Source organism: Salvelinus fontinalis, chromosome 42 (genome assembly GCF_029448725.1).
Source record: "Salvelinus fontinalis isolate EN_2023a chromosome 42, ASM2944872v1, whole genome shotgun sequence".
NCBI classification, from domain to species: Eukaryota; Metazoa; Chordata; class Actinopteri; order Salmoniformes; family Salmonidae; genus Salvelinus; species Salvelinus fontinalis.
The window spans coordinates 15,219,519-15,247,110 of NC_074706.1; the positions used below are offsets into that span (position 1 = coordinate 15,219,519).

A 27,592-nucleotide genomic window follows, 5' to 3' on the forward strand; every position below is an offset into this window, starting at 1 on the left:
TTTACATGGCACATATTGCAATTTTACTTTCTTCTCCAACACTGTGTTTTTGCATTATTTAAGTTGAACATGTTTCATTAGTTGAGACTAAATTGATTTTATTTATGTATTATATTAAGATAAAATAAAAGTGTTAATTGTTCATTCAGTATTGTTGTAAAAGAAATGTAAAAAAAATAAAGAATTGGGCCGATTAATCGACTTTTTTTAGTCTTAAAAAAAAAAAAAAAAAAAAACGGTATCGCCGTTGAAAAATCATAATCGGTCGACCTCTAATTCGCAAACCCAACCTCCCTGACCAACCGCCCTCCTATCATCAGTAACCTTAACAGTAATCTTAAATACGTGATTGTTGCTGTGTTGCTCAGTTGGTAGAGCATGTCGCTTGCAGTGCCAGGGTTATAGGTTTGATTCCCACAGGGGACCAGTATGAAAAAAAAGTACGAAAATCTATGCACTCACTACTGTAAGTCGTTCTGGATAAGAGCGCCTGCTAAATGACTGAAATGTAAATCATTGAGATGGAGCTGTATACAAAATAGTGTATAATCCAATACTTTGTGTGCCTTTCACAAATTTCCAAAAGATCATTTGTGTCCATTTCACAAAAATCTGTGATAGTGGATTGTGTGTGCTTGCTTTAAAAATCGCTGGCATCACGGCCGTTATTATGTTATCCAACCCAAGGACTGTCAGTGCCTTGCCAAAGCCCAGATTGAATGTACGCTAAGCCATTTCACAGCCTTTTCCCTATAGTCTCCCTATATACACTTGTGCAGCCTTGTGTGTTTGCAAAGAGAATGAGGCTTAGACTTCATTTTATAGAGGGCAGATCTTCTATAGAGAGAAACTGTGCAGAAAATGGCCTCAGGAGCAGAGCAAGAAATCACAGACTGTCTCTCAGGTTCTGACCCGAATGGCACCATATTCCCTATATAGTGCAGTGGTCAAAAGAAATCAAATCAAAGTGTATTTGTCACGTGCGCCGAATACAATAGGTTATTAATACAACCTTACTGCATTTCCATTCTGCTGTGAGATTTCTAAACACAATATATGAGGTCTTTGATTTTTGGGGTGGCAAAGCAACGTGCATTGATGTGTGTCCACAATCCATACAGCTAACCTATGTTAGGGGAGACAGAGGGACACCAATTAGTACTGTGCAAATATCCATCAAGGATACATGTAATATTTCAATTGATTCAGACCCTGGAGTGCCAGATGGGTGGGGTTTGCACTTTAGGGACTATTTCTTTGGTTCCATTGCGCCAGGCAAGCTCAGTCAAGAACTGCTTGAAAGTATTATGAACAATTTGATCACAGGTCTGAATATGTACAGTGCATCTTCAAGGTGATTGACTCTGCACAGCTGTCACCAAGTACTGTATGCGTGGCGAGACTCCCAAATCCTAGCCGGAGAATTTCAGCTGCCCCATTGGGATTCCTCTCCACCTCCCAGTAATTCGCCACTACAGATCTCACACTCACTCACTCAAACTAGACCACTCACTAGTGGGAAAATAGAGTTACTTTGATTAAGGAGGGAACTGGTAGATTGGTGAAGGGGCAGCTTTTGGCAGGGGATGAAGTGAAAAAGCAAGTGTAGGAAAAGCAGGCAAAGAAAGGCTGGGAGGTTGACCATGTCCCAAATGGCACCCATTTCCCTATAAAGTGCACTACTTTTGACCTGAGTACTATGAGCACCACATAGGGAATAGGGTGCCATTTGGGATGCAGATGGCGTAAGCATTTCACTGTTGTATTCGGCACATGTGACAAATAACATTTGATGATATTCCCCTTCTGACTGGGGATGGTCTTTATTCACACAAAGGCAAAGGTCCGATTGATCCGATTCACTATTATTGGAAAAAGAGTGAAAACAAAATGAAATACACTGCTCAAAAAAATAAAGGGAACACTTAAACAACACAATGTAACTCCAAGTCAATCACACTTCTGTGAAATCAAACTGTCCACTTAGGAAGCAACACTGATTGACAATAAATGTCACATGCTGTTGTGCAAATGGAATAGACAAAAGGTGGAAATTATAGGCAATTAGCAAGACACCCCCAATAAAGGAGTGATTCTGCAGGTGGTGACCACAGACCACTTCTCAGTTCCTATGCTTCCTGGCTGATGTTTTGGTCATTATTGAATGCTGGCGGTGCTCTCACTCTAGTGGTAGCATGAGACGGAGTCTACAACCCACACAAGTGGCTCAGGTAGTGCAGCTCATCCAGGATGGCACATCAATGCGAACTGTGGCAAGAAGGTTTGCTGTGTCTGTCAGCGTAGTGTCCAGAGCATGGAGGTGCTACCAGGAGACAGGCCAGTACATCAGGAGACGTGGAGGAGGCCGTAGGAGGGCAACAACCCAGCAGCAGGACCGCTACCTCCACCTTTGTGCAAGGAGGAGCACTGCCAGAGCCCTGCAAAATGACCTCCAGCAGGCCACAAATGTGCATGTGTCAGCATATGGTCTCACAAGGGCTCTGAGGATCTCATCTCGGTACCTAATGGCAGTCAGGCTACCTCTGGCGAGCACATGGAGGGCTGTGCGGCCCCACAAAGAAATGCCACCTCACACCATGACTGACCCACCGCCAAACCGGTCATGCTGGAGGATGTTGCAGGCAGCAGAGCGTTCTCCTCGGCATCTCCAGACTCTGTCACGTCTGTCACATGTGCTCAGTGTGAACCTGCTTTCATCTGTGAAGAGCACAGGGCGCCAGTGGCGAATTTGCCAATCTTGGTGTTCTCTGGCAAATGCCAAACGTCCTGCACGGTGTTGGGCTGTAAGCACAACCCCCACCTGTGGACGTTGGGCCCTCATACCATCCTCATGGAGTCTGTTTCTGACCGTTTGAGCAGACACATGCACATTTGTGGCCTGCTGGAGGTCATTTTGCAGGGCTCTGGCAGTGCTCCTCCTTGCACAAAGGTGGAGGTAGCGGTCCTGCTGCTGGGTTGTTGCCCTCCTACGGCCTCCTCCACGTCTCCTGATGTACTGGCCTGTCTCCTGGTAGCGCCTCCATGCTCTGGACACTACGCTGACAGACACAGCAAACCTTCTTGCCACAGCTCTCATTGATGTGCCATCCTGGATGAGCTGCACTACCTGAGCCACTTGTGTGGATTGTAGACTCCGTCTCATGCTACCACTAGAGTGAGAGCACCGCCAGCATTCAATAATGACCAAAACATCAGCCAGGAAGCATAGGAACTGAGAAGTGGTCTGTGGTCACCACCTGCAGAATCACTCCTTTATTGGGGGTGTCTTGCTAATTGCCTATAATTTCCACCTTTTGTCTATTCCATTTGCACAACAGCATGTGACATTTATTGTCAATCAGTGTTGCTTCCTAAGTGGACAGTTTGATTTCACAGAAGTGTGATTGACTTGGAGTTACATTGTGTTGTTTAATTGTTCCCTTTATTTTTTTGAGCAGTGTATATACGTGTCATGCTGATGGCAGAGTCAGGATTTGGCGTAAGTCCATGGCCCCATCCTGATACCAACTGAGCAACGGTCTCATGCCCCGAAGAATTCAGGATGTTCTGGATACAAAGGGTGTCCGATCTGGTACTTGATGGGTGCACCTTATAAACTGGCCACTGAGTGTATACATGGTGCTGTATCGAATCTCCGTTCAAGATTGATGGGGAGATCAGAGGCAGTCGACAACTGAGGTCTCTAATGTAAACAAAAACAAGCTCTCGTTACAGTTCCATAGCGGCAGTCATAGATAGTGTAGTGGCGCTATGGGACAGGAGGAGTACAGTCAATGTTGTTTTGCCAGAGGTGATGCGATGCTGTATGTCTACTTGAGGAAAATGACTATGGAATTGTCACGCTCCGCTGTCACTGTAGAGAATAGTTGACACCTACACAAGAAAAAAACACTATGGGAAGATCCGCTGTCACAGACACACACAGTTGGGAATACTTGACACTCAACTGTCTGCACGACAGACAGTGAAACATTCTGCATGAGAATGGCATTTCACTGAATATGCAGCTTTCCTCTGAGGTACCTAGTTGTTAAAGGAGTGCAGTAGTTGACTCATCGGTCACCATTGTCAAGGAGATTTTCTTGAATCGTTTTGGGAATGTCTTCCACCTGGGTCACTGTGTAAAAAGTGAACAAAAAAGTCCCATGAATTTCTACTCGAAACTCAATACAAAGAAGAAATAGGTCTAGGCTTGAGGAAAAATTGTCTGCAAAAGAAACTAAATGAAAAGCCTCTGGGTCAATTGGGAGGTTAAAAAAAATCTTATCAGAGCTTAATATATTCATACTGAACAAAAATATAAAACGCAACATGTTGGTCCCATGTTTAATGAGCTGAAATAAAAGATCCCAGAAATGTTACATACATACAAAAAGCTTGTCTCTCAAATTGTGCACAAATGTGTTTACATCCCTGTTAGTGAGCATTACTCCTTTGCCAAGATAATCCATCCACCTGACAGGTGTGGCATGTCAAGAAGTTGATTAAACAGCTTGATCATTACACAAGGTGCACCTTGTGCTGGGGACAATACAATGCCACTAAAATGTGCAGTTATCACACAATGCCAGAGATGTCTAAAGTTGAGGTAGCATGCAATTGGCATGCTGACTGCAGGAATGTCCACCAGAACTGTTGCCAGAGAATTTAATGTACATTTCTCTACCATAAGCCACATCGTTTTAGAGAATTTGGCTGTACGTCCAACCGACCTCACAACCGCAGACCACGTGTAACCACGCCAGCCCAAGACCTCCACATCTGGCTTCTTCACCCGTGGGATCGTCTGAGACCTGCCAGCCGGACAGCTGATGAAACTGTGGGTTTGCACAACTAAAGACTTTCTGCACAAACTGTTACAAACCATCTCAGAGAAGGTCATGTGAGTGCTCGTCGTCCTCACCAGTGTCTTGATCTGACTGCAGTTTAGCGTTGTAACCAACTTCAGTGGGAAAATGCTCACCTTCGATGGACCACTGGCACGCTGGAGAAGTGTGCTCTTCTCAGATGAATCCAGGTTTCAATTGTACCGAACACATTGCAGACAGTGTGTATGGCGTCGTGTGGGCGAGCGGTTTGCTGACGTCAATGTTGTGAACAGAGTGCCCCATGGTGGCGGTGGGGTTATGGTATGGGCAGGCCTAAGCTACAGACAAACAATTGCCTTTTATTGATGGCAATTTGAATGCACCGAGATACCTTGATGAGATTCTGAGGCCCATTGTCGTGCCATTCATCTGCCGCCATCACCTCATGTTTCAGCATGATAATGCACAGCCACGTCGCAAGGATATGTACACAATTCATGGAAGCTGAAAATGGCCCAGTTCTTCCATGGCCAGCAAACTCACCAGACATGTCACCCATTGAGCATGTTTGGGATGCTCTGGATCGATATGTACGACAGCGTGATCCAGTTACCGCCAATATCCAACAACTTCGCACATCCATTGAAGAGGAGCGGGAAAACATTCCACAGGCCACAATCAACAGCCTGATCAACTCTATGCGAAGGAGATGTGTTGCTTGCATGAGGCCAAAAATTATTATTTGACCCTGCTGGTCATCTATGAATGTTTGAACATCTTGGCCATGTACTGTTATAATCTCTACCCAGCACAGCCAGAAGACTGGCCACCCCTCAGAGCCTGGTTCCTCTCTAGGTTTCTTCCTGGGTTCCTGACTTTCTAGGGAGTTTTTCCTAGCCCCCGTGCTTCTACATCTGCATTGCTGACTGTTTGGGGTTTTAGGCTGGGTTTCTGTATAACACTTTGTGACATCGGCTGATGTAAAAAGGGCTTTATAAAATACATTTGATTGATGCTGACCAGTTTTCTGATCCACGCACCTCTTTTTTTTTTTTTTAAAGGTATCTGTGACCAACAGACGCATAACTGTATTCCCAGTCATGTGAAATCCATAGATTAGGGCCTAATGAATGTATTTTAATTGACTGATTTCCTTATATCAGTGGTCACCAACCTTTTGAGTCAAGATCACTTTCGCAGTCAAAAAGCAAGCAGAGATCTAACGCTCAGAATTTCTTTTTTAAACGTGACTTTTAACATTAACCTAATTAAAAACAGTTACGTAGGAATGATGTTTGGGCAGTAGGCCTAATACATTATCACAGAATATTGGCTTTATGCATGGCCTGCCAATATTTTTATTCTCAGACCATATCATCTTTCAAAACTCACGCTTTGATAACAAAATAGATCAGTTGGAGTAGCACTTGTGAGGCACTGCGGACCATAACTTGAAATAATGTCCTTTTTTATTTCACTGGACTGATGGTACCTGCATCGAATGGTCCTCGTGCTTTCAAGACAACCGAGAACTCAGAAAAAAATGAAATAGTCAAAATAATTTAGTTCGTGATCTTCAGGTCGGTAGGTCAGAGCTCTAGAAAGATGCCAGAGTTTCCGACTCGGAATTCCGAGTAGGATGACCATTCAAAATTATTCCCCCCCCCCCCCCCCAGTTGTCTTGAACACGGCATTAGCCTCAGCGGAGGGCGGGAGAGACTGACCAGAGAGGGGACAGTCTTCCACCTGATCTGCCTCAGTCATGCACAAATTCATGTTGTTCCTATGACCAGAGAAAGTGAAATATTCCTCTATATTAAAGTAGGCACGACGGGCTGCTAATAATAATACAAATGTAGGGCTTTCGATACACTTGGCTAATAAAAACAATCGTCAAAACAGCAGCTCTTTGCTGTATTCTGACAGTCTCTCTGTGGCCATGGTTTTCAAAGCTTTTAAATCTTACTTAGGTTAGTATCAAACTTTGCTATGGCCGGGGTCGTGGAAGCTCTGTAGGCACTGAGCCTACAGAAATGTTTGGCGATCAACTAGGAATGCCTTGAAGATCGACCAGTTGGCGGACAATGCCTTATATGAACTGTAACTCAGTCAAATCTTTGAAATTGTTGCATGTTGTCCAGTGGAAATATGTTACTGAAATCCGTTATGTGATTGTGACCTACATTATCCTCATATTGGCTAACTTAATTGCAGTGGTAATTGACTGGGAAGTGAAATCACCTGTGATAGTAAGACTGAATGACCAGCTTATTATAGTACAGGCAGAGAGATTTCTGTGGTGGGCTGACTGTCTTTACCTTAAAAATGAGAGGAAACAATATCTTTCTTCTCGAAGCAATGTACATGCAAACGTATTTCAATTGACTAAACGTGTGTGTGCAGTTTCTTCTGAAAAAAAAATGCAGTGTGTGTGTGTGGGGGGGGGTCTGTGCATGCAAGAGTGCGCTTGTGTATTTGATGGTTTGTTTGCGTGCATGCATGTATTCAATTTCATCTTGTATTTAGGCCTAAAAGTAAATAATATGTGCAATCATACTTGTTTCCCCTAATAATCGGTCTGCTAATACAGGACTAGTAAAGCCCCACTTTTGAAAAAAAAAAACGTTTTAAATTAATGAAAATCGAGTAAGTATTGTAAAGTACACTCACTAAAGCATAGCAGTGGGAAGTAGGGGTGCTGAGGGTACAAGGGGTGCTATAGCACCCTCAACACCTGTACCTCCCGCGGCTATGCTGTAGCGTGTACTTTACTGTATTTATACTTGGGATATCACTTTTGAACAGGAAAAGTTCCAAAATGACTGGAGGACATCTTTAAAGCTTGACTTCAGTCACATCTGATGGATGCCCAACAGAGCAGCAAGGGCACAGCAACAGCGAGGCAGTATTTCCCACAGTAGTCAGCCAGTCACACACAAACTGTAAATTAGTATTTCCCAATGGTCACACACAGCACAATTTCCCACACTAGAGTAGCCTGTCTGTCACTTTAGGCAAAGTGCTGCTTTGGCTTCAAGAGCTGTGGGGGCAGATCTGGGAAGTTTTCTAAGTGGCCAAGCAGGAGCAGTGCATAATGACAAGTCATGATTTCCTTTGAGACCTTCCCCTTGAACTCAAGTGTATTTAGTGGGACAGCTGGCAGTACTATGAGGCTCATAGCTGAGTAGTGGGCTCTTTCAAATATAAATACATATTTAAAATGAATGATGATATGATGTATTATCAGATAGTCCCTAATCATATTGCTTTATGTTTGGACATTATCCCCAAATAAATGTAATTTCTCTGAATAAAAACACATGGATATAGAATGAGAAAGTGTTTCTTGACTGTTAAAAGCTTCCAATAAAGGTCTTATTATATGCAAAAATAGGCTACATTACACGTTATCAGCTGAAAAATGATTGCACCGAATAGATTATATCATGTTTTGACGGGCATGGGCCAGATCTTCACTAACCGTCACGTAGCCTATGAGTAGCAAATTAGGCCGGTGTCATGACATTATGGATTCCGAATGATTCGATTGACAACTGATTGATTACACACGTGCAATGACTGGCTATACATATTGATTGCAACAATCGCACTGACTGAACGTTATCAGTCTTCGATTGGGTGTGAAGACCCAAAGACAAGTGGCATAAGGTAGTCTACCGCAGCAGGAACATGCGGCTTGACTGTAACCTATCATTCATCGATTTGAATAAGCGGAGAAAAACATCACGTTTTATTAAATAACATAGACAAATATCAATGCAGTCGTGTCGATACGGATGACAACGTGCAGAAGGCGGCGTGTGTCCGGCGCGGGTAGTAGCGTAGCACTAGCAGCATGCCCTGATTTTCCTGCCTACCATTTTCGACAGTGCACAGACCATCACTGGTGTCCTGCCTGCTTGCTCTAATTTTGAGTTATTTTCAGCCATTCCCTCGTACGTGGTGTCAACGGCATTGTTCGACTGATACATACACACAAACACTAAGCACTGTCATCCCCCCCAAAAAAACATTATGTAGAGTAAAAAGCACTTCTCACCTCGCAATTTTCTCCCCATTTCTCGCTCGAGCCAAGGAACCGCTCCAGCATTCGTTGACGTCACACGCCCCACTCTGCAGCAGAAATACAGTAGGCTTGCTCTAGAGCGGGAGGGCGCACAGGGAGAGCGAAGGAGAGAAAAATAAGGCTGTTCGAGCTCCAATAAAGATTTCTGCCGGCCGAAATCTACAAGATGAAAGGCATCTCTCTACCTGTGTGATTCCCAAGGAGCTTTCATTCCTGTGAACACAGGACAGAAAAACACTGCATCGTTCCCTGGAGAACTAGGCCTTCAGATGAATGCATGCGTACAGAGAAATAATCTACAAAACAAATCATTTTTTAAGCATGCCCAAGTAGGGCTAGTTACTGCAACTGCATGTACCAGTGATAACGACCACCTGTCATGTCATCTATAATGGGCTCCACACTTTATTCCAACCAATCAATCAGTAATAAATGTATCAATCAATGAGATTCTCTTTTCAATAAAAAAAAGTGCCGGGTAGGCAACATCCCAGGCCAATCCACTATAAAAAATCAGCAGCAAGAGGACTAGGAGTCCTTGTATGGAGGTGAGGTGAGGTGTGTGCGCAGAGGCGTCATGCTCATAGGGGACACAGGGTCACGTGCCCCCTCAGATGTCCTGGTAACAAAAAATAGAATAATGATTATGGCTCTAGATTGCAGGAAAAGGTGTTTTCACCTTTGCAAAATTCTCAAACTTTTCGACCGGGTGCCTAGTGTTTGTGTGCGCGTGTGTCGTGTGTGTGTGTTGCGTGTGTATCTGTCTGTCTGTCACTGTGTGCAAGTGGCCCATTAGCAAAATGGTACATGGTTAGGGAGGGTGACAGACAGGAATCTGTTAAAGAAAAGGGCAATGGAGAAGTTAAACTATTTCAATATAGCCCACACATTTTTTTGTTATCTACAAGCCCAATCCAATTGTCTATCAAGATAGAGGAAATTCTCAAGGATTAATCCGCTGCTACCCCTCTTGTCATTTCTCATCATTACTATCATTTTCCGTTCGATATCGAAAAAAGCTCTAATGCTGGGTGGCATTCATTAGTGTACATTAGTGTAATGTAAACAAGCGTTACTCAGGTAGTCCCTTCCTGTTTCAGTCTGTTTTATTCCATGTGGTGCCTAGTGAATGCAACCAAGGTGTTTATTGTCCCCAATACAGGTACAGCCAGGACACAGTGTGCAATACAATGCATGGATGATACTGCAGGTCCTGCCTGTCAGTGTGCAGTCTGATGTTTTGATGAGGGGGGCTAAAGTACCACCTTGTGGCCAAATGAGAAGACTGCACGCCATCGTTCTCCAAATTAAAGGGCAACCACCACTTTTCAACCTCATTTTCATTATATCCAGCACAATACCAGTGTCAATATGTGAAAACGGCGCATTTCTGTTTTGTAATTTAAAAAAAATAATAAGTTAAGAAGTTCTACCTGACGACATCTTCAAAAGTTAACATTTCAAAAATGGATTCTCAAATACTGAGATTTGCTGTGACTTTGTGAGCAAGAAAAGATAGAAACTGGATGCAGGGTTTGAAAATCACAGTTTTTCAAAAACTTTTAATCCTACCTTGTGATGTCACAGAGAAGCATTTTGTTTGTACCGTTCTTTATAACAACAGATCATAGAAAGACTGTTTCCACATAAGAGACACTGGTTTGGTGCTGGAGATTTTGAATATGAGGTTGACAGTCAAAAACACTGCCTGGAGCCCTTCAGAGATCGGTCCTATTCAGGAATGAAATGGAAGCAAATGGGCTGAAACGTTGCAAAACATTTTGCCATGCTGTACACCAATATATATTATCTTGTGCACTCAAAAATACATAAATTACTTTTAGGGGATTTTAATGGTATATTGTTGGTCCCGATACAAATCAAACACTATATTGCTCAAGGATGTCCTATGCACTATGTATGGAATAGGGTGACATTTGGGATGCAGCCAAGAAGAGAATCCTGGTGGTGTTCAAGTGGCAGTTAGCCAGAAGATTCTGACCGTACCGTTACGCTTGTTAATACTGAGCTGCACTGTGGTCGGAACGCCATCATGGTTAGATTAAGAAACTGTGGAGCGAGATCAAAGCAGGGATGGGATATGCCACTGTAATCCAAATTGTACCTTTATCCAAACTGATACATCGAGAAGATTGAAATACTGATCATTTTTCCAGAAAACTGTCCTTTTTTGTCCTCATGCTAGCTAGCAGTAGCCACCGCAGCCATTTTGGAATGTCAGTGTCAGCCAATCGGCTCTTTTGTTGTTCATTGCAACATGCCATTCCATAACACATCCTTGTCGGTGTTAGAATAAAACCTTAATTGCTTGGATTAAATTAAGATGATACTGTACCAAATTTCCAAGACGATGATGTCAAAGTACTGTGACAGATTTAGATCAGACACTTCTCCCATCCGTTTCTTTCATTCCGTTTTTTCAATAGAAGTGACGGCCCCATTGGCTGCTGTGTAATAGTAGGGCTGTGAACCTTTATTGTCTCTTGATTGGCTGATTGAGGCATGCTGTGCTTTGGTCTGCTTTCATCATTGAGCAAACACCCTCCGCTGGTGTAGATATTATTAATACCCGTTTGCATAGCAACCATAATAATAAATAATATATGCCATAACACATGCTTGACATTTCAATACAATAAAGTCGTTTTCTTTCTCTTCCCAAGAGTTTATTTTAATGCTGGTTGGCCGTGAGAATGGAGGAATAAGAAAAGAAAAGAATGGAGGAAGGAAAATGTCAACAATGAGATTTGGAGTCTAGCCTTTTCTTTGTACCTCGGCAAGGAAATGCATGTAATTCAAAAGACCCTGAATGACAGAGGACGTTGAAGGATGCCAATGCATGTCACAGACAATACACACAGATCCGGAAAAGGGCACAGAACATTTCAGAGACAGTGTCTACGCCCCAAATGGCACCCTATTCCCCACATAGCGTACTACTTTTGGTCCAGAGCCCATGAGGAATAGGAAAGGGTATCATCTGAGACGGAACTAGTATTCAGCATACTATTATTGCTCCCAAATGCAGTGATTATCTCAGTGAATAATCTCTTTTCGATCATATTGGTCTGTGTCAATACCAACATGAAGACAATAGACTTGTGTAAAAAAATATATATATTTATAACCCAACCCTGATCTGTACTTCTCCACAACTTTGTCCCTGACCTGTTTGGAGAGCTCCTTGGTCTTCATCGTGCTGCTTGCTTTGTGGTGCCCCTTGCTTAGTGGTGTTGCAGACTCTGGGGCCTTTCGGAACAGGGGTGTATATACTCAGATATACACTGCTCAAAAAAATAAAGGGGACACTTAAACAACACAATGTAACTTTGTGGCCTGCTGGAGGTCATTTTGCAGGGCGCTGGCAGTGCACCTCCTTGCACAAAGGCGGAGATAGCGGTCCTGCTGCTGGGTTGTTGCCCTCCTACGGCCTCCTCCACGTCTCCTGATGTACTGGCCTGTCTCCTGGTAGCGCCTACATGCTCTGGACACTACGCTGACAGACACAGCAAACCTTTTTGCCACAGCTCGCATTGATGTGCCATCCTGGATGAACTGCACTACCTGAGCCACTTGTGTGGGATGTAGACTCCGTCTCATGCTACCACTAGAGTGAGAGCACCGCCAGCATTCAAAAGTGACCAAAACATCAGCCAGGAAGCATAGGAACTGAGAAGTGGTCTGTGGTCACCACCTGCAGAATCACTCCTTTTTTGGGGGTGTCTTGCTAATTGCCTATAATTTCCACCTTTTGTCTATTCCATTTGCACAACAGCATGTGAAATTTATTGTCAATCAGTGTTGCTTCCTAAGTGGACAGTTTGATTTCACAGAAGTGTGATTGACTTGGAGTTACATTGTGTTGTTTAAGTGTTCCCTTTATTTTTTTGAGCAGTGTATATATATACGTGTGTATATGTGTGTATATACATGTGACACTTAGATTGCACACAGGTGGACTTTATTTAATTAATGCACCAGATCTTATTTTGGGGCTTCATAGTAAAGGAGGTGAATACATATGCACGCACCACTTTTCAGTTTAAAAAAATATATATATGTTTAAATAAGTAATTTTTTTCACTTCACCAATTTGGACTATTTTGTGTATGTCCATTACATGAAATCCAAATAAAAATCAATTTAAATTACAGGTTGTAATGCAACAAAATAGGAAAAACTGCCAAGGAGGATGAATACTTTTGCAAGGCACTGTACACTACCATGGTTTAATTAATCTATATCACATACAGTATACTGCATTTCGTTTCCAGGGGGCATCAATGAAACCACATATTTTTTATTCAGATATTATCAGTGTGGAAATGTACCAAATTGTTATACTTGAGTAAAAGTAAAGATACCTTAATAGAAAATGACTCAAATAAAAGTGGAAATCACCCAGTAAAATACTACTTGAGTAAAAGTCTAAAAGTATTTGGTATTAAATACACTTAAGTATCAAAAGTAAAATTATAAATAATTTCAAATTCTTCATATTAAGCAAACCAGATGGCGTTTATTTACAGATAGCCAGGGGCACACTCCAACACTCAGACATCATTTACAAATGAAGCATGTGTGTTTAGTGAGTCCACCAGATCAGAGGCAGTAGGGATGACCAGAGATGTTAACTTGATGCGTGAATAGGACCATTTTCCTGTCCTGCTAGGCATCCAAAATGTAACTAGTACTTTTGGATGTCAGGGAAAATGTATTGAGTAAAAAGTACATTAAGTAATGTACTGAAGTAAAAGTAGTCAAAAAATGTAAGTAGTAAAGTCAAGTAGAGAGACCCAAAAAAACAACTTAAGTAGTACTTTAAAGTATTTTATAAGTAGTACTTTAAAGTATTTTTACTTAATAACTGTGAAATAAATAAAATAAACCACTGGATATTATCTTAAAGCAAAACTCTTAAAGGAAACTATTTGTTTCATTAGTCTATTGTTGACATAGTCCCAAAATGTTTTGCTTGTCAGCAATCAAGTTTTCAAGATATGTAACTTACATAATACAGAAATCATCATATGGTGTTGCATTTTGCATCATATGATGCTGCGTTTTGCATCGGTTGATGCAAAATGTATCATAGGGGGATGATTTCTGTATTTTGAAAGTTACGTATCTTGAAAACTTAATTGCTGACAAGAAAAACATTTGGACCAATGAAACAAATACCAAAAAATAGTTTTTGGGTGGAATTGTCCTTTAAGATGGCAGAATAATATACAGAAAAGAAAGAAAACATCCAACCTGCGGGTGATGTTTCTGGACAGCAGAGGGCAGCAGTAGTGTACAAATAATAACAGTGTCAACACATACTACTGAAAGAACTAATCGTGATCGTGATAGTACCACATAAATCAGGTTAAACTAAGAACAGCTCCATTTTCAAAATGATTGGGTACTGCTGCTCACGCTTAAGTGAATAGGACATATTGGACAATGTACATTTTATGATATACGGACGTTTAGTCCCAAATGGCACCCTATTCCACATTTAGAGCACTACTTTCACCAGAGCCCTATGTGTGTCCAAGCAGAGTTTCTCCAGGTTGATGAGTGCTGGAGGTGAACTGGATATGGCATTGATGAGGGTGAAACAATGGTTCTTGTACACTGACATGGTTATAGCAAGTAAGGGCCACACGTACTGTATGTATGTATGTATGTATGAATGTGAGAGTGAGAGTGAGAGTGAGAGTGAGAGAGAGAGAGAGAGAGAGAGAGAGAGAGAGAGAGAGAGAGAGAGAGACAGAGAGAGACAGAGAGAGAGAGAGAGAGAGAGAGAGAGAGGACAGAGAGAGGACAGAGAGAGAGAGAGAGAGAGAGAGAGAGAGAGAGGAGAGAGAGAGAGAGAGAGCTGAGAGAGAGAGAGAGAGAGAGAGGGAGAGAGAGAGAGAGAAACAGAGAGAGAGAAAGAGAGAGAGAGAGAGACAGAGAGAGAGAGAGAGAGAGAGAGAGAGAGACAGAGAGAGAGAGAGAGAGAGAGAGAGAGAGAGACAGAGAGAGAGAGAGAGAGAGAGAGAGAGAGAGAGTGAGAGAGAGAGTAGAGGAGAGAGAGAGAGGAGAGGAGAGAGGAGAGAGAGAGAGAGAGAGAGGAGAGAGAGAGAGAGAGGAGGAGAGAGAGGGGAGAGGAGAGGAGAGAGGATAGAGAGAGAGAGAGAATCAGTTGTAAGGTCATGGTATCCATACAGAGGGAGATAGAGATTTTTCAAAGTATGAAAAATATTGTTGATGTGGCAATAGTGGTCAGGGGCTTGTTATATAGGACCTAACAAATCAAAATAGGTCTCACTGAGAAAGCGAGCCAAACTTTTCCACGTTTGACACGTTCATCAGAAAGTCAAACGAGTTTGCGTTTGTTATTGTGTCACTTAGACAATGACAAAACAACAAAACGAGAAAAAGTCAAAGGGATCACTGGTTTGTACTAATGTATTACGTCAAGTGCCAATTAAACACAATAAGTGAATGGAACGTAATAAATTGCAGGTGAAAGGCTTCATAATGATAGGAGCATTCTATGCATACTGATGTAGATCAGGCATGACGATACCATATGGACCATGGTGTATAGAAAAGCTCCAACGAGATACAGTCCGTGGAATTACATATAGAATCCCTATCGATTCTATATATGAATAATAATGTAGAAGTCAATTATCTCTATGAAGTAGTAGTCTGCCAGGTCAATGTAACAGTGTAGTGCACACAGTACCATGATGTCTACAGACGATCCAACAAGTTGAAAGGTCAACAGAACAGTTTACATGAAGGTACGCGTATCTCTACGACAACATACAATAATAAGAAACATCTTGACGACAACATAGGCCCCTGTACACACTCGGGTACACACTCGGGTACACACTCGGGTACACACTCGGGTACACACTCGGGTACACACTCGGGTACACACTCGGGTTGTAACTAATTACAACTGCCGTTTGTGACACAATGGAGAGTTTGTCCGCACCACAATGCTTACTCAGCCCTTGTTCTCTCCACAGCACAAGTGTTCTCATTCTTGTGCAGAAGAACTCTCCATTACGCCACGACAATTGTGCCAAATGCCTCGTTCATCAGTTGTAAAACTGAGTTTTGAGTCCTTCTGCACGAAGTCCTTCTGTCCTTCTGCACGAAGAATAATTCGATTTTTTTCCTGACAATATTGAAAGCCCCCTAATTACGACCGGTTGAAACCAGATTTCTTCTAGCCCATTGATGAGAACGATACATGGGTCTGGTAGCAAAATCCATGTACACAATGACAATGATTAAACAGACCTCTGCATTTTTAGCTTGAGCCATACTGTCGACGCTGCCATGGCAACAGAGTATGTCTTATCAAGTATGGCTCTTGTGTGGATTTTTTTCCCCCCAGTGGAACTTATTTTGGGCCGGCTTTCAGTGGTGTAGGTATGACAGCAGGCTGGTGAGTTGCATCCATTTGCATATTAATACCGCTAACAGCCATTGTGTGTTAGTTTAACCCCTTGCCTAAGGGACCTCGTCAAATCACTGTCACATTACCTAGAACTTGGGCTATATATAGAGGCTTTTACGTAAATGGTGTAAAACACTTGGAAACTACAAATAGGTGGTCATTCAGATACGGATGGTGATATCAACACATTTCTTTCCCAGCAAGGTTCACGAAGGGTTCCTATTTATCACAAACCACGTCATGTTCACACAGTATATCTAACGTAACACTATTTGACGTACAGTGTAATTACTTCATGGCAGAATTACGCAAATCCCAAAACTGTACAGAAGCAGAGGGGAGACACAGCGGGAAGGGGCCAACATGGGGATTGAACCCCTGTCTCCAGTGGGGAGGAATGTACAGTATATACGCTACCACTAGACCACAGGCTCTGCAACAGTATTTTCCGTGTTAATAATAACTACTTTTATCTCCACGGACAGTCTTTGCTCTCTGCCTATAGAGATGGGTGGCCTGTCGATATAGCGTGCATAGCATAACCACAAAGTTCAGATATTATTTGAACTCTAGCCACTTTGTAGCCCCCGCTCGTCATCTCTGTGTACTTTGCGTTTCCTCCCTTGTTGAAAAATAATGAGCAGGTTTGATGTAGGGCTACTATAGCCGGTAATGAGAGGAGTGTTGCTGTTCAGGCGACTTGAAAGCTCTTCAGTCTATCTGGTCCCACAAGCGGCGGCCATTATGGAGCTGGATAGAGCGGTTAAAGCCACCGTAGAGGTCTAGTTGCAGACCTTATAGTGTGGGACAGCAGAAAGTGACCGAGGCTACAGCTGGGAACATGACCCCTTTTAAACTATACTGGAGGGATGGAGCCGTAATTTCCAACCTAATTCAAGTGCACAGTTAGAAGGGACATCAGAATACAAGCTGTATCGCAGCCGGCCGTGACCGGGAGACCCATGGGGCGGCGCACAATTGGCCCAGCGTCATCCGGGTCAGGGAAGGGTTTGGCCGGCAGGGATGTTCTTGTCCCATCGGGCACTAGCGACTCCTGTGGCGGGCCGGGCGCAGTGCACGCTGACACGGTAGCCAAGTGTACGGTGTTTCCTCCGACACATTGGTGCAGCTGGCTTCCGGGCTAAGTGGGCATTGTGTCAAGAAGCAGTGTGGCTTGGTTGGGTTGTGTTTCAGAGGACGCACGGCTCTTGATCTTTGCCTCTCCCGAGTCCGTACGGTACTTGCAGCGATGAGACAAGACTGTAAACGACTAATTGGATACCACAAAATTGGGGAGGAAAAAGTGGTAAAAAAATAAATAAAATGAAGACAAAAAATAAAATAACAATGCAAGGCTTAATAAAGTGGTTGTCTTGTGTACACAGACGTTGCAGAGTGAGAGTGGGGGTTGTCATTCATAGGAGTACGTGTGCTTTTGCTATGTGGAGCTTATCATAAAATACAAATGTATAGCTTTGAAAATAACACATCCACTCAAAGCCATGTCTAAAAGATGTATATTGTGGTACTCGTAAAACTATATGGTAACATTTATGGTAACATATATAAATTATATGGTGACAACTGCTTAACAATCATAAAACGATGGTGTGGCAGGTAGCCTAGTGGTTTGAGTGTTGGGCCAGTCACCGAAAGGTTGCTGGATCGAATCCCCGAGCTGACAAGGTAAAAATCTGTCATTCTGCCCCTGAACAAGGCACTGTTCCCTGGTAGGCCGTCATTGTAAATAATAATTTGTTGTTAACTACTTGCCTAGTTAAATAAAATGACCAGCTCTGTTGTTTCCCCTTGGCGTGTGCACCTTCACATCTCCATCACACTCTATTGAGTGAGAACGACGAGTCCATAAATTCCTCAGCCACGTAGAGTAACAGGAAACAGCACGTTCGTCAGCTGTCAGATCAACCTATGCGTTTATCCTTATCATTCACGCGTAGGGGGACGCTACTGTCCTCTGTGGTGAATGAAAGAGGGATGAACGAATAAAGAGGAGGAGGGCTGGTGACGGAGGGATCAGGGATCCCTCTCTATCTGTCTACGGGACGAGATTGAAGGCCCCGGCGGTGACACGGTTAACGGTTAACCACCTCGTCCTGCGGACCGTGTGATCTATCACCCCCTAGAGCAGCTCAGGAAACTGGCTCCCCTGTCCCAGTGTCCTGTACCTGGTTAATGATTAAACCCAGCATCCTGACACCAGCCGTCATTTTGGATCCATAACAATAGAGGGTGCCTAGACCTGGATGGATCTACTGTGGAGGAATGGAATCCTCTCGTTGTCTGTCTCCCCTTGGCACGCAATGACTGTTCGGTTAATGGTTAATGGGGGTACGCATGGATCAATCGGATGGACTGTCAGAGGGCACAAATACACACACGGGATACTGAGGATCGACTCATCTGATTGCACACGGATCATCCAAATTGCTTATTAACAGGAAGTGGACCCTATGCCACCTGAGTTGATTGACAGTTGAGATGACTGATGCTATTTGTCTTTGTGTCGTTTTGTATTTGCGTTGAACTCGATCCTTTCCAGTTGTAATATGTGTTCTCTTTCAAAAAACGTTATTTTTCTCCGCTTTGCATGTGTGTAACTGTATAGAGAAGGAAACATTTTTAAGTAAGAGAAATGACCGGATGGCAATGGAAGATAATAGCCCTTGTTGAGTTACTTGAATAATGAATCACATAACCAATTAATCTGAATAAACTTGCTTACAGTTGTACTTATAGTCATGAATCATCAACATGTCATTACGTCTCGGCCTGTCTAGGTTTTATCACACCATGATCTGTTTCACCTGTCTTTGTGCTTGTCTCCACCCCCCTCCAGGTGTCGCTCATCTTCCCATTATCCCGTGTATTTATACCTGTGTTCTCTGTTGCCAGTTAGTCTTGTCTTGTCAAGTCTTACCAGCGTTCTTTCCCGCCTTCCTGTTTCTCTAGTTCTGTTTGCTAGTTTTTCCCGGTTCTGACCATTTCTGCCTGCCCTGACCCCGAGTCTGCCTGCCGTCCTGTACCAGCCTGACTCTTACCTGATCACGAGCCTCTGCCTGCCCTGACCCCGAGTCTGCCTGCCGTCCTGTACCTGCCTGACTCTGACCTGATCACAACCTCTGCCTACCCTCGACCTGCCCTTAGCCTGCCCAGTGTTTCTAATAAATCATCTGAGAACTGTACTATCCACCTCCCGTGTCTGCATCTGGGTCATATCCTGAGTTGTGATAGGTTTTGTGAATGAAATAAATAATTGGCCTGCACACGGACACTGTGAACTAGATTGTATAGTTTAACTATATTGTAAAGTTATATTGTACCAATGCCATGTATTATTTAAACTAGGGGGGGGGGATAATGCATATTCAAAGATGGCTCTTCAAACAGCCATGTGGCTCTTTAAGTACAGTCCACGGTCTGTTATTCAACAGAAACATTACTTTTTTAACACATTTTAAAGCACACATTTAAAAATACACATTCTCCTTTTTAGAATTTAGAAACCGGTTTAATTGCCCCTTTTATATCATTTTCCATTCTCACCTAAGTTTATCTCATAATCACCTTAGCCACCTTAGCCACAAAAGTAATTACCCAACCGAGCATTAACTCACATTGTCCATGGGAGTGCTATTAGAGCAGCCCAAGACAAGGGAATTAGCGGCTATAACAAGAGAAAGTGTTTTGATTTTCAAATGGCCAGCGATGCTCTGAGTCAGTCATACGAAACCCCATTTAAAAAGAACAAAGCAAATAGCCGCTAAACGTCTCAAAACACTCCAAGGGGATCACATCCAGAGACAGTTTCCGTCTGTGATACTGCCACGGTCTGGGCTCTGGGTCAACTGAGGCCTTTTGAGGGGCCCCGGTGTGGCCTCAGCATGGCGTCAGTACACTCAGAACAGAGAGAGACGTCACTCTCCCCTTCCTCCCCCAGGCGAGGGTGACAATCCATCACCCGCCCAAAGGCCACGGCACTGGGGGAGCGGGGAGGGAGGAGCAGCTCTATTATGCGTCATTGAGGGGAGGAGAGGAGTGAGGGGGTTGTGACTTTGTGGGATGCTATACTTTTAACCGGGGGGGGGGGGGGGGGGTAAAACAGCAGGTACAAGCCAGGCTTGGAGGAACAGAACAGGGGATTCTCTAGCTAGCTCCTACTACTCCACAACAGCCTGCTACTGTTCTCCTACGGAGGTGTGTGTGATGCTGGCTGAGGATGCGTCCTAAATGGCACACAACTCCCTATATGGCGCATTTGGTACACAGCCACAGTGTTTCCATATGAAGGTGTGTTTGTATGATGCTAGTTGAGACTGGAGCAAGCCACATGTGACGTTCCACTATTGCCTGGGGGCTGCAATGTGGTGTTTCGACTGGACGGGTTATAATGTGTGGTGTATCGATATGACAGACAGGTGACGTCATACTGTGTAGCCTACCTTCGTGCCCTGAGCACGATCAACTTGGATTACTCCGCTTTGTCTCAACGACTGATTGGGTCCCATCAACTCCTATCAAAACTGAGTATGAGATTATGATTTTCTTTTAAATTCCCTATATCGTGCACGACTCATAGGGCTCGGGTCAAAAGTAGTGCACAGTGTAGGGAATATGGTGACCGAGACGCAACCAATATAATTTGGCATGTTTGCCTCTGAGCAATTAGTAGATAATTATTCAGAGAAACATGTAATTCAACATAATCTAAGAATGGTTCATTTGGTCCTTAGTAGTTGGTGGAGAATGCCAGCATAGTGGGTTCAATTACCAGGACCACCCATACAGTGCATTCGGAAAGTATTAGATCGGGTTAAAGTCCGGGCTCTGGCTGGGCTACTCAAGGACATTCAGAGACTTGTCCCCAAGCCACTCCTGCGTTGTCTTGGCTTTGTGCTTAGGGTCGTTGTCCTGTTGGAAGGTGAACCTTCACCCAGTCTGAGGTCCTGAGCGCTCTGGAGCAGGTTTTCATCAAGGATCTCTCTGTACTTTGCTCCGTTCATCTTTCCCTCGATCCTGACTAGTCCCCTAGTCCCTGCCGCTGAAAAACATCCCCACAGCATGATGCTGCCACCACCATGCTTCACCGTAGGGATGGTGCCAGGTTTTCTCCAGACGTGACGCTTGGCATTCAGGCTAAAGAGTTCAATCTTGGTTTCATCAGACCAGAGAATCTTGTAGGTGCTTTTTGGCAAACTCCGAGCAGGCTGTCATATGTGCCTTTTGCTGAGGAGTGGCTTCCGTCTAGCCACTACCATAAAGGCCGGATTGGTGGAATGCTGCAGAGGTGGTTGTCCTTCTTGAAGGTTCTCCCATCTCCACAGAGGAACTCTGGAGCTCTGTCAGAGTGTCCATTGGGTTCTTGGTCCCCTCCCTGACAAAGGCCCTTCTCTCCCGATTGCTCAGTTTGGCCGGGCGGCCAGCTCTAGGAAGAGTCTTGGTAGTTCCAAACTTCTTCCATTTAAGAATGTGTGTTCTTGGGGACCACTGTGATCTTGGGGACCTTCAATGCTGCAGAAAAGTTTTGGTACCCTTCCCCTGATCTGTGCCTTGACACAATCCTGTCTCGGAGCTCTACGGACAATTCCTTTGACATCATGGCTTGGTTTTTGCTCTGACATGCACTGTTAACTGTGGGACCTTTATATAGGCAGGTGTTTGCCTTTCCAAATTATATCCAATCAATTAAATTTACCACAGGTGGACTCCAATCAAGTTGTAGAAACATCTCAAGGATGATCAATGGAAACAGGATGCACCTGAGCTCAATTTCAAGTCTCATAGCAAAGGGTCTGAATGCTTATGTAAATAAGGTATTTCTGTTTTGTTTTTTATAAATTTGCACAACTTTCTAAAAACCTGTTTTCGCTTTGTCATTATGGGGTATTGCGTGCAGATTGATGAGGAACATGTTTTATTTAATCCATTTTAGAATAAGGCTGTAACATCAAAAAATGTGGAAACAAGTCAAGGGGTCTGAATACTTTCCGAATACACTGTACATCATAAAATGTATGCACGCATGACTGTAAGTCGCTTTGGATAAAAGTGTCTACTAAATTGCATTTATTATTGTTATACTGTCAAGCCACAAAGAAGAATGACTATGTTTACATGGTTCGATTTTTTTAAGTTCCCCAGCTAATGGTTATAATTCACTGCTTTAGCAACGCAGTATTTGACATGCACACCATATCCCCTGCTAGATGATCATTGCTGTTACTACTGTAGTAGGTACGTTTTGCATACATTTCACGCGGCTCAGATGTGCGATGCTTGATTTGATGGTTAATTCAGATGCAGGAAACAGAGAGCTGCGTGGAGCCTGGTAAGCGAATGCAAATCCTCACCTTGCTCAAGCTGAAGGTTCAGTGTACTAGCAGAGCCCGCGTTCCGTTCAGCCCACTCATTTTATACTGCTATTCTTTATGGCTCAGGCTTCTCTCTCTCGCTCTCCCTCCCTCTTGCTCTCTCTCTCTCTCTCTTTCCGTCTCTCTGATTCCATCTTGCCCGTGACAGAGGGGTTATCATTAACACACATGCACATGCACGGACACACTCACACAAATGCACACACACACACACCGAGTTTTCTCCAGGCCTCTGCCATTTGCAGTGATGCTCGATGGGTGAGCCATCGTTAGAGGAGAACGGTGCGCCGGTGCCATCGCTTGGCCACAGTACATCTCCTTCCCCAGTGTTCATCTGAATAGCGACAGTACAGGAAGACAGCAAACAGACGGCTCGTAGTGACACAGCTGTCACAAGACATCCCTCATTAACGCTCCTCAAATGTCATCCCCTAAAGTCATCACTCAATGCACACACTGATCTGCCGGGCCAGAACATACGTGACGCTTTATTTTAGGAGAGGACTTTGTGTGATTGTGTTTGTAAGGCATGAATATTTGTAGATGTTTATTAAAATTGGAGAACTTGAAACAGGCTGCCATAAAGCTGGATGCTTTGAGAGCCAGTTGGAAGAAAAAAATGGGTCTCTGGCCAATAAAGTGTGGCTAAATGTAGTCACATATCTATGATATGGTTGAAGTCCAAATCCAACATTCTGGTACAACACTTCGCTATTGTAATTAGTTTCCACTAAGAACAATGTATTGCAAGGTGTGAACTACACACACACACACACACTGAAATGTCTACTCTTCAGACACTAGGAGTGCATCGCTGAATCAGCAGAGTGGTGGAGCCGATCCATCCATCACTGGGCGTGGCAGGAACCAGCCATCACAGGGGCCCCAGTGCACTACAGCTCAGCCCAATCTGGGTAAAACAGGGGAGGTATCCTGTAGAATCTATACACAATGACAGCCATCACAGACTGATCCATCACACTAGACTAGAGGAAGTTGAGCCGCTGAGAGTCGCTGAACCTGTTGCTGGTGCTGCCAGTGCCACCGGCTGGACCAGGTTAATGGTTAACCCATTGCATCCTGTCATCCATCTTGGATCTGCTGGATGCCATCCCATGCAGGCGGAGCCACTGTCAGGGGCATTGTTATGGCCAGGGGGGCTGATAAAGTTCCAATGCAAGCTAAGGCGACAATGAGAGAGGCGGGGGGGGGGGGGGGGGGGGGGGGGGGTTGTTGTCGTAACAGAGTGCTCTTGTCTTGGGTTCTCACTTTGGGGTTTTCCTTGTCATGTCTTTGTTTCTAGTCTCATTGAGTTCCGAATCAAAGATCTTCGTAGAAAACCGTACGTAATGACATGTCGATGACTCGGGGCTATCAATACATCTGTAAGCATTTACAATCCAAAGAGTATCAACTGTAATTGAATTTATTTAGATATTCCTCAAAATCAATCAGTTTGACATCTGGCAAGAGGCCACAGGTATATACAGTGAGTAATCTAACATTTAGTCATTTAGCAGATGCTCTTATCCAGAGAGACAACTAGTGCAGTAGAGTACACCTAAGATATCATTTACATTGGTACAGTACATGATGGTACCGCACATTGGTAGAGTACATTGGTCATTGCCTGGTAAAGCGTTCACATTTCCATTAGAGCTGTGAATCAATAAATTCGCAATAAATGAATCCCACCAGAAATACTAGGAAACTGCATGATCCCCCTGTGTTAACATGATATGTGTCCAAAATGGCACCCTATTCCCTTTACTTGTTTGATTTGTTTGATTTGTTTATTTGACCATTTTAAACACAATACAGCCACACATGGGGCTCTGGTCAAAGGTAATGCATTATATAGGGCAGGGATGGGCTCCCCTTTTGAAGGCACTGGGATCAATTTCCACAAGAAAACTCAGTCGGGAGATCAATGTACTGTTGCGAGTCAGAATAGTAGCATGCACAAGGTGCAATTTAGACATCTGGCCATGCATCAGCAGTTTCTCTCTTATTATGTAAGTCACTGATCATCAGTCAATTAGCCCATGTTAGCTAACATTTTTCCGATTGCTAAGTAAGCTGGCCGCTAAACTATCGAAACGTGTTATGGGGGAATTACCGGCTGGGGACCCCCACTGATTTTGTTAGTCAGTCTAACTCCGATATCATATTAAAAACGGCAAACATTTCTCTCCCCCCTATGGCAAAATGTGTAGAATTGTATGAAATTAGCTGTAAAACAGCACATTTTCCTCTCCAACCCATGACAAAATGTGTAGAATTGCATGTTACAAAATTGCTAAATATTCTCTCAGCCCCATGGCAAAATGTGTAGAATTCCAGTAAACATGCTTTAAAACTGCAACATTTTCACTACACCCCATGGCAAAATGTGTAGAACTGCACGAAATGAATTCTGAAACTTGAAAAATGATGCTCTCAGCTGTCAAGAGGGAGGCCACTATAATGTAACGCATGCAGACCTGGGAGCAACTGCGGTGAGTTCAGATTTTTTTCTGAGTTGCACATCCCTGATTTAGGGAATAGGGTGCCATTTGGGACTAAACAATGGTAAAAAGTAGAGAAGACGCTGCCTGCAAGGATCTTCAAGAAATATTTTTCTCCAAGAATGCCTGTCATGGCAGATGCACAGTATACTAACGATCCAGGGTTATTATGAGGGCCTTTGCTTTTGACGGTTTGCATCAAGGACAGCGGTGAATTGTCCAGCAGTGATTGAATTGCCTTGAAGTAATTTACCTCGCGCCAAGAAATATTCACCTTTCCATTGCCGTGCACCTTTGACTGAGTTACCAAGGAGATGTTGTGTGCGGGAATAGAACAGCAAACGAAGACTCCTTGACCCTTTGGTTTGACACGCAAGTTGTCAAGGAAGGGATACGAGAAATGAGTACAGTGCGTTTTCCCTCCCATCCATCCGCTACAGTGCCTCGCTTGATCAGTCATATTAATGAAGAAATTTGGCGCCTCCGGAACAATGGGAAAGAATTAGACACTTGGAGAACATGTTTGCATAACGAGCTCCTTCGCCGTTTTCAACAGTTTTTAGTCTTAATCACCTGGCGCTCTCCAGAACACCTACACCCTTCTTCAGGATCAGATATGGGGACCACCGGACCGGGAAATGATCTCAGCCGCGGCATTAATCCGCTAAACCTGATTGCTATTACCGCGGTGTGATTATGCAGCTTGATTACCAAGCCCACCCGAAGGACCGTGCCTGCTTCTACGCGTTCTCTAGGTGCGAATCAAATTACGCAGTGATTACCTTGTAACGTATCAATCGAGACGTGGCGGCCGGTGTGGTCATACACCATGTAGACGTGCGTCTGAAGGGTGACTGTGATTATTAATGGGTACTTGAGGAGGCCTGAACGCTGTAGACTTGAACCGTTAAATCGGACCCTGATGCGTAATATAAGCAAATGCATTCATAAGACGTTTCAGAAGAGTGATTATTGGATTATTGCCGTAGACAGAAATGTTTGGAGTTCAAGCATAGACAATGTGGTTGTGTTGTGCTCTTGAGAGGCCCAGGGCAGTAACTACTTATATAAGCATTCCCTAACTCATTTCAGCCTCACAGTAGTGGACAGCTTGCACAGCGGATGGAGTGCAATTTTTCATCCCTTATACGCATTTTAGTAGTGAATGCTTTTTATTATGGAGCTGTCTGTACCTAAATAAAACCCTGACCTTAACCACACAGGGGGTTATTATCTAACCTTAGCCCTTCTAGGTTCTTGCGTCCTTCAAGTCACAATGTTTGCAGATGTTGGATAACCGCCAAGAACAGACGTGTGCTTGTGAGATGAAGTTGGGCTGCAAACTAACCAAATGTACATGGAATTCTTTGACATTCCAATAGACCTGGTGCACAAGGCCAGACAAAGGGGATGATAACCCTAACCTGAATTCGTAACATGGGTGCCAGAGGTGGGATGGCAGCCGTGGGGATAGGCGTGTACACGAGTGTGACTTGGTAGAGAGGAGCATGCGGACACGCTCTCCCAAAGGAAGGGGTAATATAGCGAACTTAACCCAACACCTACCAACCTCATCAACAAGGCATAACCGGCATAAAGGATTAGGTGTCGGCTTGACAGTCGCTGGAACCGGGTTCAAGTCCCGGCCGGGTTCAAGTCCCTGTCGGTGCTACCCCTGAATTCACTACAATCGGGGTAGCCCCGGCCGGGACTTGTTCCAGCGACTGTCAAGCCAACACCTTATCCTTTACTAGGTTTCATTCCCGCGTCAGGGTTTTTCATGTAATCTTCAACCAAAACACGAATATGGCTCAGGCAGATAAATAGCAAGGTTGACTTCATATCCAGTTGAAATGCGATTCAATGGAAAACACAACAACCGGGCTACGTTTTTTTTTTGTCTCACTGGCCGCTTAGAAAGCATCAAACACACAGACATTGTAGGGGATAGTCTCGACATATGAATTGAATTACTAAAACTCATTACCCATCACAGAACATTGACTTGAAATGGGGGATTTCCGTTCTAGTAATTCGACTTTTAGGACTTCTCCCTTTCTCCTGTAGTTGTTGTTTGAGCTTCATGACAACCCTACGCGTTACGGAGCTGACGGCTGGGGTCTGATTGACACAATGAGTTGTCATCGCCGTCGTGCGGGGCCTACCCCTGTGAAAACACAGGTCTCCGCGGGGGTCGCCAGCTTTCCCGACGGGACTACTTAATGGCCTTCATATAATTATTAACAACCACCGTGTGGCTCCAGCTCCATAAATGTCAACCTGAAAGTGGAGTTGATGCATTGTGG

General features: G+C 43.9%; 1 protein-coding gene across 1 annotated transcript in view; it reads right to left on the reverse strand.

Moving 5' to 3' along the window:
* The window catches only part of LOC129841398 (F-box only protein 41-like), a 113,642-nt gene extending 104,176 nt beyond the window's left edge, over positions 1-9,466 (reverse strand). The window contains exons 1-2 of the mRNA XM_055909658.1: positions 9,275-9,466; positions 8,890-9,129 (exon numbers count right to left, since the gene is read on the reverse strand). The gene's annotated coding sequence lies outside the window, so the exon portion shown is untranslated. The remainder of the gene's footprint in view (positions 1-8,889; positions 9,130-9,274) is intronic.
* Between the last annotated feature and the right edge of the window lie 18,126 nt (positions 9,467-27,592).